We start from the raw sequence: 14,589 nt of genomic DNA, 5'->3' as shown, positions 1-14,589 counted from the left end.
GTAAGGAAGCTAAAAGAATATAAGTAAACAATGAACTTAGAGAAGTTTGACCTTATTTGTAGGGATATTATATATGTGGTTGTTAGGAGAAAGTAAAGAAACTGTTAGTTAATGAAGAAAATATATTATTTAGTAAAAAAATAAAATAAGTCATCTAAAATTTAGAGTTTTCCATCTAAAAACTTTGTAGATGATAGATGAGAGAAATTACTAAGCGAGGGAAGAAAAAAATCAAAGAAAATTAAAGATGAATCAATTTCTAATGATGTGTCATCGACCAACACATTCCACAAGCTAAAGAGACATTATGAGGAGATAAACCTATGGAATCAGAGTCGCCTCGCATATCAAAATCAAGAAGAGATTGTAAAGAGTCTGTGTAAGTAGTGAATCTTTAATTGGGTTAGAGAAAGTGAGACATTTAGAAGAATTTGTGTTTAAGATTTGTAAATATTACGAAGTGAGTTCTTAGATGTTAGATTGCTAAGTGATAATGGTAGAGAAAGGACTTTGGTCAAGTAGAGAAAGGAGTGAAACTAGACAAAGAATCCATGATAAAGAGAGAAAAAGAGATCAAAGAATAGAGAATAGTTTAGTACAAATGGTAATCCCTAACCATACAAAATAAATAAAGAACACCTTTACCTCCTATTATGGATGCACATACAGATAAGATCCCTATTTTAGGTAAATACATCAAGAAAGCTAGCAAACACCTCTTTACCTTAGATTTTAATTGGAGTGGTGTTGGTGTTAATGATGATTAGATCCAACTAAAATTTTGTGGAGACACTCAATGTTAAGGCACTAAGCCGATGCATTAAAGAATGCCCTACACATGCTAAAACGTGAAAACAATTAGTGGTTTTTTTGACACATTTCAACTCACATAATTTATGAACATAAACATCAAAAAAATATGGAAGATAACAAAAACTAGGGATGAAGTATTAAAAATACAATGAACAATAATTTAAAAGTGTGGTCAGAAAACTATACAAAACCTTAACATAAAATAATGAGTTACCATGATATACGAATTCATGGTATATATTCTCTTGCCTGTTAATATGGAAATGCTATTTCACATATTTGTATTGCTTATAAGATAACTTGTTTTTCAATATTTTAAAATTATTAAATAAAATAGATATGAAATTGTTTTTTATTAAATGTCAATATTGGTTTTGAAGATTTGATATTTGTTTTTCTTGATGTGTGATGATGTGTATTCATTCATTGATATTCAAGTAAAAAAGGAGTAGATCATTATTTTTTTAATTACCATGGAGTTGAAAGTATAGTTGATGGTAACGAGTTAAAATATTAACAAATGTGAATTGCTTCATTGCATTAGCATAGTATATAACTTGAAAAAATTGTGGCAAGATTGTATGGTACTCTTTGTGCAAAAATGGACCTGAGTAGTTTGAAAACAAATGAAACTTTAATGTACAAATTCAAGATGCAAGATACTCCATGAGTTACCATAATAACTATTGAGAAGGAAGTGGTAAGGGAGACTACCACAATAATGATAGAAGTATTAAAGAAAGAGGATGGACCAAAGAGCCAAAATGTTATAACTATAGTAAACGAGAATATTATGCTAATGTGTGCAATAGTAAAAAGGAGAAAAGTATACGTGCAATTTTTTGTGGTAATAAAACACATGATATTTTTAGTTGTCCCAAATCTAATAGTTCTATAAGAATGTGTTGGCACCATGTTTAGAAAGTAAATATTTGTCTTCTCTAAATGTAGCCTATGATGCTAAAGTATAATGAATAACTAAAGTAGAGGAGCAAATGTTAGACAATATAAGAAATCAAATATGTAAAACAAATGTTAAAAAGAAGAATCATCATCGACAAAAGAGAAAATGGAAAATTTATACAAATGAAAAAAGAGAAAACTCAAGAAAAAAGCCATGAAGAAATATAAGAAAAAAAGAAAAGAACTTAGTAATTACTTAAGGTATGTTTAAAAAATTATTTATTTAAATGTCTATGTTATCATAAAATAAGCGTTTCACAAATTCCCCATAACAATGTGTATACACTCTACGAAGCGAACATCATTGTCTAGATTGCCAAATATTCAAAACCATTGTTTTTCATTCTAGAAAGTAGAAAATTAAACCTTTTCTTTGTAAACTTCATACAATTCAGTCTCATTTACTGTGAACACGTAACCGTTTAATATTTTATATGGGGAGTCACTATTGTGCACACGTAGTCTAAACTAAAATCTTAAAATACAATCAAACCTGAAAATAAACTATAGTGAAGCAATAGATTCTGTATAAGTCAAACCTAGAATGAGCATCTTAAGCCTGCGTATACAGACACCTTCCCGGGCATATTAAATTGGGAGACGACAAAATTAGCATTATTGATCTCCAACTCTACAAAACAGTCTTCGAAGTCATCTATTATCTAGTGTCATGTCTGAAATGCGAAGCTCCAGATCCTCAAACCTTTTCCTATATAAGGACCTCCAACCTTTTCTTTGTAAAATTCATACAATTCAGACTCATATAAGGATCGTGCACACGTAGTCAAACCTGGAATGAGCATCTTAAGCCTGCGTATACAACATTAATTAATCAGACACATTCCAGCATGTGCGACAGATTCCCGGTGGTCTTAAATAGATCTATGTGGTGTTTAATAAATTATAATTGAAATTCATAATTGAAGTAGATCTATGGGTCTGAAAAAGATTCCAGGTCGCAGTACGTTCTTGTGCACTCGACTCTTTTCTGGTTTCAAAGTCGCGGCACGTTTACAAGCGTATTCGGTGATCTATCTAATATCACCCTCATTTAAAACAAGCAAGGATCACAGCTTTGGATACCAGATATATTTCTTCCATTTCAGGGCATACTTAATTAAGAGAAAGAAAGAAAATGGATCATTTTTTCATTTTAGCTCTTGCTGTGCTTGTTCTCCAGCGCAGTTGCAATTTGTTAGTTGCTGGTGTAGACACCCTCTCTTTGGGGGCTTCTCTGAGGGAAAATCAGACCATCATTTCAAAGAACGGCACTTTTGAATTGGGATTTTTCTGTCCCAATGGAACCACCAACTGGTATGTTGGCATCTGGTATGCCCACATCCCTGACAAGACCATCATTTGGGTGGCTAACAGAGAAACTCCCATCAGAAGCTTGCCCGGTGTTTTCTCTCTCTCTACATCTGGTTACCTTACTGTATCTGATTTGCAAGGAGTTGTCATTTGGTCGAGTAATGATACTCAGCAAGCGATGGCATCAAGGGCTTCTATACTGGACACTGGTAATTTTGTTCTTTTAGACGCCCAAAACAGTTCTCAGACTGTGTTGGAGAGCTTCGAAAATCCCACCGATCATTTCATGCCTACAATAAAGCTTTCGAAATGCTTGAAATTGTACTCTTGGAAGAGTTCGGTGGATCCAGCGCCTGGGCCTTTCTTTTTCACGTTGAGTCCATCTCCAGGAAGGACAGACATTGTGATACAGTATAAAAATGGTGTTTCATATCACAGCTCGGGAGACTGGACTGGTAGATATTTTACCAGCACGCCGGGGGCAACATCTGATACCATATTTAAGCAGAAATTCGTAGCGGTTTCTCCGACAAAAATGTACTACACATATTGGCTTTCACCCGAAGCTAGTTTGACGATGATGGTGAGGGAAGTTCTCAGCTCGAACGGTCAGCTATCATTCTACCTATGGATTAATAATAAAAGCTGGAACCTGGTTCATAATTCACCCCATACAGATTGCGAGGTGTATGGTGTGTGTGGGGCTTATGGATTGTGCTTCACCCAAGAAAACATTCAGTCATGCAGCTGTGTGCAAGGCTTCCAGCCAAGTAACGCCACTGCTTGGAGTTCTCAGGAATGGTGGTCAAGCGGTTGTGTTCGTCGTACTCCATTAAACTGCAGTGTAAGTGGCAGCACAGATGGTTTCCTTCAAGTCAGTAATATGTCCTTGTCAGATAACGAAGCGGCTCTTCAAAACACCCGAGAGTCAACTCTACCAGGATGTAAAACTGCTTGTCTCAACAATTGTTCCTGCTCGGCCTTTGCTTTCATTAATTCTAATTGTAAATTGTGGTTTGGTGATCTGTTAAGCATGCAGACTAATTCAAATGGCAGACAGACCTTGTTCATTCGATTGGCTGCTTCTGACGTGCCACAGTTGCCATCCCATGCAAGAAGAAGCAGCAGCAGGGTAGTTGCACTCTCCATTTCAATTCCTTTGGGGGTTGCTGTTTTGGGTACTCTGTTCATTGTCGTATGGTTTATTCAACGTAGGCGCGGGAGACTGCTCCATATAGTCGACGACTACGACATACCAACATCGCTCACAACAATCACCTACAGAGAGCTTAAAATTGCAAGTAATAATTTTGCCCATAAGTTAGGAAAGGGAGCTTTTGGCTCTGTCTTCAAAGGAACTCTGCCAGACAATACACTTGTGGCCGTGAAAACATTAGAGGGTTCCGCACAAACAGAAAAGCAATTCCGTGCAGAAATAAGCACCATTGGAAGCATTCAACTGTTGCTCATTGATACTTTTGTCCTCGATGACAAGAAAATAAAAAAGGGGAAGTTGTGTTGTTTAAGTTTCATATTTTGAGGCAAGTGTATTAAGCATGTGGTTATATACTTAAAAAGCCTTTCTCACGGGGCCAAACTAGTGACACGGATACATTGAAATTTGCTGACATGTTATATGTTTAAAACACCTTTCTCTCGAGCCAGGCTGGTGACATGGATACAGTGAATAACACTGACTTGGCATTTATTGAACGGCATCTTTGGTTTATATTATGTTTAATTTGTCTACGGACTAATAGCATATTCTTCGGAATACACTTTGTGACCGACAGATTAAAAGTTTTTTTTGGAAGCATCGTTTTTGTGTTTCATTTTGTTTTTGAACAAGTTTGAAGTCCGTCTCAAACCCTAGACGCCATGAGAGATGCAGCCGCCGCTGTAGCTAAGGAGCTCGAGTTAGTTTGTTCGGTTGAAAAGAATGATGCAAAAGTGGACTTAACAGTGAGCTTAATGGATTTCTGGTTAGTTTCTTTTCAGTTATCAATGAGGTTGTGTTTCACAGGTATTATTCTTGTTCATATGTTTAAAAAGATTCAGGTATTTCGAATCTGTTTTTTCAGTCATGAAAAATGGAAATAAGGAAATAGACTTTGCTTTATTTTTGGTTTTCATTCGGGAAATTTAAGCATCTTTAGTTTATCTCTCAGTTTCTCTTTCCGTTGCACAGTTAATCAGTTATTTGGTTTCAGTTTGCAAATTCCCGTAAGATTTTGGTAACCCTATACGAGGGTTATTCTAGAAGACGTTTTGTTTTTGGGGAATAAAACAGTTTATATTCAAAACAGTAGATACTGAAAAGGTGTGAGGAGTGTGAATAAGGGGAAAGACAACGAGTTTGTTGAAAAAGAAAAGAAAAGTGTTGTGTATAACAAAAGACTATCAGAGATTTTAGATAGTCGAGGGTTTGAGAGTATTACTCTGTTTTGTTGCAGAGTACATGAGGCTATAATGGTTGAAATTATTTTGTTCAGAGATTGAGTTTTTGTTTTTCTCTCTCTGATAGTGTTTAATTCCTTTAAAAGAATGTTATTATTTTTCAAAGCCTTGAAGAATATTGTTGCAAAAATCTTTTAGAGAGAAACATTTGTACAGATTGGTAAAATATACTCCCTCCAATCACTGATGGTTTTGTGACTGCAGAATTAAGTGCATTCATAAAATTACCAGTGGCTGTAGCTTGAGTTGGAATGGTTTTATTGGATAAGAAAGAGGGGTTGGTGCTCCTTGAGGCCTTGTGGTTTCTAAATCTTGTATACTGAGTTGGTGCTCGTTGGAATAATAAAAGGGATCTTACCGAGTGGTTTTTCTACCCTAGGAGGGTTTTCCACTCATGAAAACTATGGTGTTATGTTCATTGTCTTGTCTCAGTTTGTCTTACTGGTTTATGCTCTGATACTTCATGTCCTTAGCTCTTTTCATTTCATACTCTGTTTTGTTGAATTTATGTGATGCAACCTTTGAAATACTCGTTTAGATGTTTCATGTTTTTGTAAAAGACTCAATAACATTTTATTTTCTGAAAAGCATGAATCAAGTTTTTCAGTTGGTTCTATTGTATAATTCATGCTTCGTTAAAAGTATTATATCAAGATGTTAAGTCTCATTTGTTCAGTCTTTTCAACTTTCATTCATCTGTGCTTATTGTGAATCAAAATTGTCAAGTTTATAAGGAGTGCTTGTTAAAATTATTACACTCTGATTCACCCCCCCTCTCAGAGTGTCTCCACTTCCAACATCAACATGTAAATTTGGTGAGGCTTCGGGGGTTCTGCGTAGAAGGATCACATAGAATGCTTGTTTATGAATACATGCAAAATGGGTCTCTCAACTCTTTCTTGTCCAGCAAATCCAAAGAAGATGACAAGGTGCTAGACTGGAATACCAGATTTGGAATCGCTTTAGGCGTTGCAAGAGGGCTACTTTATCTCCACGAAGAATGTAGAGATTGCATCATCCATTGTGATATCAAGCCAGAAAATATTCTTCTGGATGTAGATTTCTCTCCAAAGTGGCTGATTTTGGGCTGGCAAAACTTGTTGGTAGAGATTTCAGCACAGTGCTCACGACAACAAGAGGAACGAGAGGATATTTGGCTCCTGAGTGGCTAACCAGCATGCCAATAACAGCGAAGGTAGATGTATACAGCTTCGGCATGACCCTGTTGGAAATAATCTCAGGCCGACGAAATAATGACTTGAGTGTGCAAGAATCTCAGCACTACTTTCCCACCTGGGCAGCAACTCAAATTCAAAAGGGAAACACAATGGGTATTGTGGATGAAAGGATTGTAGATAAGGCAGATATTGAAGAGGTGAGAAGGGCAGCCGTGGTAAGCATTCTGTGCATTCAAAAGGATGAGAATGGGAGGCCGAACATGGCCCAAGTTGTGAGGATGTTGGAAGGCATATTAGAGGGTGACGTGGAACGATATGAGGGGTCCCTACAAGCACTTGTCGATGATCACTGAGAAGAATAATCCCAAGTGCCCTCTACTGTCTTGGCAGATCATTATATCCTCCGTATCTCCATTTTCTAGTCATATTTCAGCTAGCATTAAAGACAATAATCTTTCTTGTATTTGTTTCGATCTCCTCCAACCGGCCTGGCCAACATACCATCTGCAGGATTCACACATTTTGTAGGTAGTGTGGAAATTATTATTCTATGTTATCTTCTCCTCGGTAGTAGTTGTTGTGTTTTTTTCTATATAGTGTTTGAGTATTTATTTTATAGTCTCTCCTGGCTCTGGTCCAGCTCTGTAAAGCTGTAAAAGACTATAAAAAATAGCAAATGAAAATGTAATTGTGTTACAAAGTTATACAGCGTTAGTTCAATCTGAAGATGTAATGTTTCTGGTGTTTGATGTTAATAACTATGTTTGCTTTGTTTTTTCATCTCCCCCTGTTTCTTTTAGAGAGTATTAGTTAAAACTGTTTAGTAGAAATTTGTATGTTGTAATCTAACTATTAATATCTTTTAGAAATTAGATATTATATTAATTTTAATAAGATTTTTTTGCAGTGTTGTATAAATGTTAATGTATTATATTGTTTATAAGAAGTTAAATAGCAATATCAATTAGTTTAAATATTTGATGATTATTTTCTTGTCTAAATGATTGTATTTAATGTTTTTTTTTTTTTTTTTAATTCTTAATAATAAATTTATATTGCATTTGAAAGATGGTAAGAAAGAAGTGAATTTATGTAATATCTATGTCTAAGGAAATGTGCTTTCAAAAGGAATGATTTAATAATTAAGAAATAAATCAAAGCAATAATTCATATTAGGCTAAAAAGAGGTCAAACAAGCATATAATTTAACAAAATGAAACTATATCAAAGCTCTTGTTGAGTAGACTTGTTCATGATGTTCGATTTTAGATGTCTGCCGACTCAAGACTTTGGTAGCACAACAATGCTCCAATTAAAAATGGGCGAGAGATAAAAATGGCTAAAAATTGGATTATATAGGACATTGGATGAGATTGAATGGATGGTTGAGAATACTTGATGAAGATCATGGGTTGAGGATGAAGGAGAAGAGCAAAGGAATTGAAAATTTATTTTGAAGTACTTGAGGGGACAAGCCCATATTCTTGATGTGATGGAAGGAGTTAAATTCAGTTAGTCAAAGATTAAATATGTGCACATACTTAGTGGAGTGGGTTAGACCTGTGGAGATTAGGATTAGGATTAGGATGCAAGTGGGAGAGTTGGAGGATGCAAGTGGATGAGGGAAAATAGGAATCTTATATTAATTTTAATTAAAAATTGGAGGAAAGGTGAGATAGGTACTTAATTAAATAAATAATGGTATTTATTTAAATTAATAGATGGAAGTCCTAGAAGCAGTTCTGAATAGGAAAAACAATTACCTTAGAAAATAGGGTAGAAAATGGAGGAATAAAGATAATTAATTAGATAATAATGAATTATTTAATTAATAGAAATAACTATAATAGGTGCATAGTGGGAATAAATTGATCAAACACAAGTGATCAATGTTAGGTGTCTACAATATCATTGTTTGTCCATATTTGTTTATTGTGGAAGATTAATGTGTTCAAATCCATTGTTATTCTTGTTATCATTGTCAATTGTGCTTCTAAATATTTTATATTTCTACCTTTTAGTTATATCCAATTATTTTCGTTACAACATAACTATTGATGTTTCTAATTTACAAATAATCCTCCAAAATGTAGTAGCAATAATGGTAGAGGGAGGCTTAGACCTACTTTGTCAACATTGTTCTTGCTTCATTCCATTACTTATGAAAAAAAAAAAAAAAATCCCCCAATAACTCATCTAAGAAAACATGGCCTTTTCCTTTCAAACTATATGAGTTCATACCACATCATGTTATTTTATACGTAAAGGTAGTTTTTAAGCATAATAGCACAACTTATTAGAGAAAGAAAGATTTTGGTTTGAACTTATCTGGAATATTTTTCAATATCTATGATATTATCACATTGTAGAAGATAGATTTGTATGTTTTCTCTTTCTCTCATTTATTTTATGTTTATTTTAGACCTTTTCCTAAAATATGTTATTTTACGACTTAACTTGATTCATTTTTCACATAAGTTAATAAAATTAGAAGATTAATTAGCACGTAATCTTATTAGACATAGCAGATTGAATTCATCATAATTAAAATTATTTTTTCAATCTTAGATTAGATGGTAGGTATAATTCTTTCCCTAATCACATCTATGATAATGACTATCCAATTTAGATTTTTTTCACTTTCCTAAGGCCTTGTACTAAATTGTATCAATGTTTATTAGTTTGCATGTAAATTAACAACTAATTTGTCATATATAAAGGCAAGTCCTAAGGCACTATTTGGACATCAAGGAAAACATAACATAGAGCTTGGTACTCATTTTAGATTATAAGACATTATATTAAAGCACATAGCATTAAATTTGCATTCCATCAACAATTACAACACTTCAAGCATTCTAGACACTTAGTTGTCTTCAAATATTGTAAAACTAATATAGATTTAAAAAGGTTTCATACTTCCACCAAATTAGGTCATTTATCATTATTTTGCATGTCATAATATTTAAATTTAACACCTTGAAGATGTCATATTATTTCAAGGAAAGTTTTAAGTCATTAATTGATCATCAAATAAAATATAATAGAGAATTTAAAAATCATTTTGGATCAAGAATAGTAAACTATATAATAACACATCAACATTCGATCAACAAATATTATAGTTTAGGATTTCTGCATCTATATGTTTTTTTTAACTTTCAAATACTATGAAATTGACAAATGAGTCTAACTTGGAGTTAAGTTTCATATTTCAACCCTCTTGGAGAAACTCTTTGTTGTTTAAAATTATAATGCACCCCTAATTCTTATCAAATTGGGGACACTTACATTTCCTAATATTACAATAAAGAAGTAAATATGTGAATATCCATCATAAGCCATCATACCTTAGAGGAACCATGGTTGTATGCCTTACAGACTAAGATTTTCAATGTCATGAAGAGGGTTTTAAATTTATTTTTTAACAATATTTTGTTCATATTATATGATTTCATGTTGTAACTTGAATTTTCGATGACAATTGAACTCCATGATCCATGGACTTCTACTATACATATATTTTTAGCAACATGAGCTATAAATAGAACTAAATAATATTTATATAAATAATTTATTTTTATTCTTTGATTGCAAAATTAAATACACTTGTTTTTTTACTATCAACATTTATTATATACAAAATATACTTACTCTTAAATACTTATTATTAAATAATTTAATTTAATTATATATTTTTTATAAATATTAGATTGAACTACTCAAAATGTTGTGAAAAAATATTTAAAAATATATATATTTTTAATTTTTTATGAATTTCATAAGCTTTCAATTTTAATTTATTAAACACATAGAGATATATTTCTAACCCTCACAAAAATCACGCACTATACAAAGACATTTGTGGTGGATAAATTAGAGATTTTTTTATTTTGTAAAGGGTAATTAATGTTTAGCTACCACATTTTGTGTGCTCATTCCAATATAGTGCTTACCTAGAATGTTTTCTTAGTCACCACAAAATATATGTGGAAGAAAATATAGTTAAGAAGTTTCATAGCAAATAAATAGTGTATTTTGGTTGTATAATTACTAATTAGAATTTATTTCGCACTTGAACTAGTTCCTCTAATAATGAGCATAATTCTATAAAAGAATCATAGACAAAAACACTAAATCTAAGAAAAATTGTTCTCATATAAATCTGATATGTAATTATCATTAATACTCCACTAAATATTTCCCCAAAATAAATCTTTTCCAATCTTAAAGTAAACTCATTATTGAATTGGTTGTTGTTCTATGTGTGAAATTATAGAAAAACGGTCCCTATGATGCCAAATCTAGTAATGCATTTGTGGTTGGAAATGTAAGTATCAAACAATAACTAAGAGCACACAAAAATAAAGAACAACAATATGACATAGAGAAACCCAATTTGGTTGAAACTCCAAAAGGGTGAGTGTTAAACTCTTGAAATTTCTATCTCAAAAGTTGTTAACATTTATGGTTAAGGCATAGATGGACACTCTTCCCAATAACAACAATGCCCAAAAGCCATATAAATTGACAATTTGCACTCACACTTCCCCAATCACATTAAGGAATTTTTTTCAAGAAAACTAAGGAAAACTACTTTAATTGCCCCAAAATGAGCTCTCTTCGAAAGGGCCCAAAGTACATTTATACCTAAAACAAAAAATTCTAAATTGTTTAGATTCCCAAAGAGAGACAAAGTTTGTTTTTGTCTCGTATGAGATGATTTATACTCAAATTTAACCAATCCCTATTGACGGTCTCTACAAAAAAAGAGTTCAATAGGGGTTGCAACTATTGAACATGTTCAACTGTAGTCAAATATGTCATCCATGCTCTATTTCTATCCAACTTCAATGCCTTGAATGTCCTGATCACTTGGCTTACATTTACCTTGTTGTACTATCCTGACACTCTAATTTCCACAACTTTGCTTCAGTTTGTTTCTTTCTTAAATGAATCATTTTAAGGGTAATAAGTGCAATGATAAGTTTTGATATGTGACTAGGCTAGTTGGTTACCTTAGCTCTATTGATCCATTTTTGCATCACATATATAAATTACATGATCAACATCTTGTTCAACTTACGATCACATATAACATTTAGACTTGCCCAAAGTTATTGGTTTTATCAAGCTCAGCAGTTGATGTAATCACCAATGAACTTAGTATGTATGGCATATCTACCTTAGTTCCCAACAAAATTGACCTTAATATTCTTAACATTATCAAGATTAATAAGTTCCATAAACTTGTATAATCATGAATTATTAATCAATTGTCTACACACTATCCTCTCCTTATCAAGAAAAAAGTGAAGTTTTTTCTATAAAAAAAAAATACAAAACAATTGTCTACTCGTCATCAAAGCTCAAAAGTAAAAAAATAGAATGAATAAATAAATATAACTATAACGACACATCAAAATTGTAAACCAAGTCACTAAAATTGGAATGTAAAATAATCTACCCCTATAAAAACATTATAAATTTAAACAATATACTCAATCTTTAAAAAAAAAAACTAGTTGGGAAAGGAATTATCCTCTACCTTCCTTAGGGGTCCTTTAATATTCATTTGGAACCTATTAAACTCTATTCATATATGGAGCATGTAAATCTCCAAAATACTTGCCAACAAAAATAAGATTTTTAAACATCTTTGTAAGATCCATAGAAACATAGGAAAAAGTCATCTTTATTTGGTGCAGGAGCACCCGAGTGGATTGGCAATCAGCTCCAATTTGACTTGTTTTCTTTCAATTTTGACTTGTTTTGGTTTTTAAATGGCATCTCTCTTTCTACTTTGCAAAACAACTCTACGACTTTAAAGCCTAATCCGCTTAAATTTCTACAATCTCATGATGGCGACTTAATGGCATATAATGAGATGATGTTAGAGTTGCAACTGCTTGGTAGATATGCGTGAAAAATGTGGAAACGTCGACAAGGCTTATGAACTATTTGATGCCTCCACTTTAACTTCAACTTTTTTGCAATATTAAAATGCTTTGAAAACTTTAAGAAAATACAAGTGACTGGTGTAAAGCCAATTTCCGCAACCTTTGCTAGCATCCTTTTATTGGATAAAGATACCCAACAACAACAATACATGATGATGTAGTAATAATTTGATTACTCTTTATCTACCAACATAGTGAACAAGTTCGAAAATCTACACCATCCAATCATATGTATCCAAAATATCAAAAAATCCACTAAAGAACAATCATCAAAAAAGTCTAAATGCTAGATGTGATTGTAAGTTGAACAAGATGTTGATCTTTTAATTTGTATATGTGATGTAAAAAATGATTAGTAAAGTTAAAGTAACCAACTAGCTTAGTGGGGGAAGGCATTGGTGTGAGTAGGAGTTTTTCCTATCCATGTTTGGCCTTTGTAATATGAACAAGGTACATTATCCAACTAGTTTCTAGTTAAGGTCTTTCCACACACGTTCGCATGTTAAGTTTACTTATTGAGCTAGGAATATTTCTAGAAGTCTCTTGTACACATGTGATCGTATCCTCATAGTTGGCATATGACATAGGATAAAGGCACTTGTCATTATCCTAGTTAGTCTTAATCTCTCAACCTTGTCTATATAAGAAAGGTATAATATGTACATTTCATTCATTGCATAAATTGCATATGCACATCAATGATCATATTTGATTCAATATATTTTGCATTCATTTTTGCAAATTTATACTCTTGTTTTTCTCGCTTGTAGAAGGTTATTTCGGTTTTTGTAGGTGATCCTCAAAGTTTGAGTTCGTGAGTGACTCTAGAACAAGAGAAAGATAGAGAGATCTTGAAGAAAAACAAAAATAAAATAGAAATAAAAATACAAACATGACATTCCCTACATATGCATTATTTAGTGAGTGGATGAGCTCGATGAAAACCAATCTCCTTCCGATATGTTGTTGCAATCCCAACATGAGAAAATGTAATCTTTTTAGGGAAAATGTACAAATATGTTCAGTTAAACTCACTAAATGCCCCACCATCAATTGAAACATTTTTTTTAATTGGATAAAAGCAAAAATTACAATAAAAAGTTACATCAAAATAGACAATGTCCACAAAGCATAAATGGATAGCAATCCACAACCAAGAATTGTATGAATTACATCATAATAGCAGCAAGAACTATTGGACCAAGCTAAATCACAACTAAGAGAGACTCATAAGAGTATGAGGCTCAGAAATCTATAGGAGCTAGTATTGCAAAAACAATTACAAAGGCTTATTAGAGCATGAGCAAGTAGATAACTAGCAAATCCAATAAGCACATATCACAAAGGCTAGAAAGCAAAATACATCGGCTGAATTCCACTTGTTGATGCCTCCACTCTTGTTTTTTATGAGAAAATAATGGAAACAACCCATCAATAGATTGACAATGACTTCCATCTTCCTCAAAAATGCATGTCTTTCAGAATAGATTAGAGCCTTCCCTTCAATGGTGTTATCTGCCTAGTATGTTAGATTGTCCAACATCCCTACAACCAATGGTTTGTTCTTCACAAACATTGTACTGAATTCGTAGCTCACTAAAGAAGGTTTGGAGGTCAAGGTATTTATGACCATAAGATTGAAGGAGAGTGAGGTGGCGAGAGAGATTTGCACAAATCACCAAGCTCTCCATTGGACAGTATAGAACATAAGAGAGAAAGCAGATGAACAATGAAAATTCCAAAGCTGTTTTAAGATAATATGCTTGAAGGTCTGAGAAACAACATTATGGTGTGGAGAAAGGCTAAGGAGAGAATCTTTCAAAGTCCAAACCTATTGGCAAAGAGTTGGAAGATTAGAGAAAAGATGTTTCCATAGGCATTGGGCATGACAGCAAAACCAAAATGCA

The 14,589-nt window shown here is 32.9% G+C and overlaps 1 pseudogene; it reads left to right on the top strand.

The window, feature by feature from the left end:
* Nucleotides 1-2,709: 2,709 nt before the first annotated feature.
* On the top strand, nucleotides 2,710-7,075 carry LOC131062918 (G-type lectin S-receptor-like serine/threonine-protein kinase At2g19130; annotated as a pseudogene).
* Nucleotides 7,076-14,589: the final 7,514 nt, after the last annotated feature.

This window comes from Cryptomeria japonica, chromosome 6 (assembly GCF_030272615.1).
Source record: "Cryptomeria japonica chromosome 6, Sugi_1.0, whole genome shotgun sequence".
Taxonomy (NCBI): domain Eukaryota; kingdom Viridiplantae; phylum Streptophyta; class Pinopsida; order Cupressales; family Cupressaceae; genus Cryptomeria; species Cryptomeria japonica.
Note: the sequence above shows the minus strand (reverse complement) of the source record. Positions and strands in the feature narration are given on the sequence as shown.